Raw genomic sequence first — 3,497 nt, 5'->3', positions numbered from 1 at the left:
CTTTTCTTTCGAAGTGGCATTTATCTATCTTTGCATACCTCTCAACTTGCACAGCGAGGTTCCCACCAGTCGGCCTCTCTGCGTGGTTGCAAGCAATGAATTTCTACGTCTTACATCAGCTCCCACCCATTTCATGCAGGTCCCTCTCCCAGGCTGCGCCAGGCATGCTGGTAGCACTCCAGGGGTGGGCTGGCTGTTTAGTGTGGCCTGACAACCTTCAAAAATGTTGTGCCTCATTGCCCCTGCTTGATTTATAGTGCCAGGGTTGTGCTGTGATCAGGTTGTATTTTGTTTATTATTTCATTGCCCATTCCTGTTCAGCAACCTCAATAATTCCCATTTAAACTGCTCCTTGTCTTTTGCATTTCTTTGCTCAGAACGGTGTTTAAAGTACGGTTTTCATTATCTTGCTTTTTTGATACCCTTTCTGTTCCTGCCAGTGTAACTTGTGACAAGGTTTACACAATATAATGAGGGTTATCATTTGGGTGATTCAATTGCTATGTTTAAACACCCTGTTTGAGCTTATTACCATTGGAACAAACTGTGCGGTTGCTGACATTTTCACAACGGATCCTGCAAAATTGCCTAGTCCTCCTGGGTTTCTGATCTTCTCAGCCTGTGGACTATGGATTACGTGTTCAGAACACACATTTTGTCGCAGGCCGAATAAGGACATTATTTCGTCTCTCACAGCCTTAAGAGAACTTGCCCAGAAATGAGAAATGCTGCTGAAAAAGCCTTGCCTTGCAGGAGCTGAGGTTATGGCGTGGAATGATCAGCACGCAAGCCATGGCACATGGTGTGCAGTACACGCCATTACCTGCTCCATGTCTTAAATTACAGAGCGGAAATCAGTCTCGTAATCAGCACTGATTATGCTATTTGCTGTTGTTACGTGCCGAAGGAGGAGAGCATCTGCTTCTTCTTTTTAAACACTTGTTTATGAAGCAAGTCTTCCTGCCAAGAATATAAGAGAAGGACTGCTTGTATCCTGGCAAGAGAAAACTGGACTGGGAGATACATCTAAGGTTTGTGCGAGGTGTGAGATCCCCCTGGAGATGGGATGGGGGAATATGGCTCCTTCCCCCCTGGGGAAGAGACTGTCCCCCACCCTTCCACAAGTTCAGAGAAGTCTCCATCTTCTTTGCAGCCCTTCTTCTGCAGGGCATTGTTGCTGAGGAGCAGTGAATGCTGGCTCCATCAGCACCAGTCTTCTTCAGCTTTTGGCTACCTTACTATTTGTCCTTAATAAGGAACCTTTTCACTGTGGTTTTTTTGCTCAACTTCTGTCCCTTGGGACAGCCCTTTGACTTTCAGTAGTAATCTGCTGGGTCTCCAGGGTCTTTGAGTGGAAATAGCAAAGCTGATGCTTCCCTTTCTGTACTTTCCACATCCCCTCTCCCAGAAGTAGTGGGAACCCCAGGAACCTGGCGCTGAAGAATGAATCGTCCGCTTCAACAGCTTCAACCCACACTTTCTTTCTGGGAAAACAAGCCAGGGCAAGGGCATCGTGAGCTCTTCTCTTCACAGTGCAACAGTCTCACTGGTTTTGTATTACTCAGTTGGATTTTGAAAGCAATTGAGCCTCTCCTTGGAGCATTAATAGTTGTTTGGGATTTCACTTTAAAAAAAATAATGGAATAATGGCAAGCTAGAACATCCAAATAACTTCTAAATTAGTGTGATTGGTGCCAAGCATATCAGCACTACGCCAAAAATCCAGAGCCTTGGACAACAGATCTTTCAGCTAAGTTGATGTATATTCATTAATTGGTATGGGAGTTGGGAGGGAACAATGCACAAATGGAAGTGAATTTTTGTTTTCAGTTTATGTATACAAATATTAAAATGGGGCTGGTTTTGTTTCATTGTTAAATTCTGGAGGTTTTGTTTTTTGTTTTTTGTTTTTCAAAAACACACTCTTCGTCCCAGCAAACAGTTGGAGAAACAATAGCTAATTTAATTTATCATCTTTTGCATGCACAGCTGTGGATGGGAAGGAAAGCTCTGTTTTGGCATCAAAGACTTTCACGATTGAGCTTTGCTAGCTTTAAGCCATTTTAAGAAGAATGCTTGGTTACTAATCTTTGTGTGAGGAAATTCAGAGCTCCTCGAAAGCTGGAAAGGTTGAGTTCACAACTCAAAGTCTGTTCCAACCTGGGGGCTGGCTCCCTGTGTGTTGTCCTCTCCGTTGCTTAGCACTGCCTGTCTTTCACAACATTTAATCGCAGGCTTGCGATTAAAGACCACGTGGAGAGAGGGCTACAAATAGCAACTTGCAGGGGACGAGTCAGCCTCAAGAGGGTTTCCCCTACTTTCTGAAAGCCTTCACTGAACAGTGACACAAACTCCTTATTTAGCAGTTGTCCATCTCCTGTGATCTTTAAGATAAAGCCACCCAATTAAACACTTTTCTGAATGTGATTTCACTACTAATATTGGGTTAAGGGATAAAGGGATAAAAAAGGAAGAGTGCGTAATTTGTTGCTCATTAAAAGGGGGATTGGTGGCTCATCTTGTGTTTATGCTCTTAACCTGCAGTTCACCATAAAACATTGAATCCACATGAACTCAGCGAAGCGCAGGTAAGCCTGGCTGTGAGCCAGCTGCCAGCCTGTGCCAGTGCATGCAGAGAAGTGCTGGTGTCTTGTTCTCTACTCTTTCATGATTTTTCTATTCAGGAAAGTGTGAGAGGTGGAAATGGGAGTGATTCCTATTTCTGCAGCCCTTCTTTTGGGGATGTTGCAGGAGGAAAACCCTCCATGGGTTTATATGGCAGCGGTCTGGAACTAGATGATCTTTAAGGACCCTTCCAACCCAAACCATTCTATGAGTCTATGATTCTATGAAAAATCCTGTTTCCAAACCTCTCCCATTCCTGTCAGTTTGGAGTACAGTGCTCTTCAGAGGGGCACCAGAAAGTGCAAAGGGGAGGGGCAAAACTGGTCTGTGAAAAGGGCATCATCATTTCTGGTCACATTTAGGGGTAATGGTTTTAAACGAAAAGAGGGTAGATTTAGACTAGATATGAGGAAGAAATTTTTTACAATAAGGGTGGTTAAACACTGGCACAGGTTGCCCAGAGAGGTGGTAGATGCCTCATCCCTGGAAACATTCAAGGTCAGGTTGGATGGGGCTCTGAGCAACCTGATGTAGTTGAAGATGTCCCTTGCAGGGGGGTTGGTCTGGATGACCTTTAAAGGTCCTTTCCAGCCCAAACTATTCTATGATTCTATGATTTGCTTGACGTGTGGCTATAGGGCTTGGTGATTATTTCCACTGCAGTGCAGCTCAGGGCGCGGTGCTGGCACCCACCCTGCAGGACCCATTTGGGGAGACCCGGGCAGCACACATCCCCCACAGGAGTGCCGAGCACCAGTCTCTGCCTGCTGGAAGCCAGGGCTGTGGGTAGCTAATGTCATTTGCTGGCTGGGAGATGTGCTTTCCGCGAGTGTGTTTACAGGGCTTTGGCAGCACATGTGTTCGTATTTGAA

The sequence above is a fragment of the Charadrius vociferus genome, unplaced genomic scaffold (assembly GCF_000708025.1).
Source record: "Charadrius vociferus isolate BGI_N301 unplaced genomic scaffold, ASM70802v2 scaffold125, whole genome shotgun sequence".
NCBI lineage: Eukaryota > Metazoa > Chordata > Aves > Charadriiformes > Charadriidae > Charadrius > Charadrius vociferus.
Note: the sequence above shows the minus strand (reverse complement) of the source record.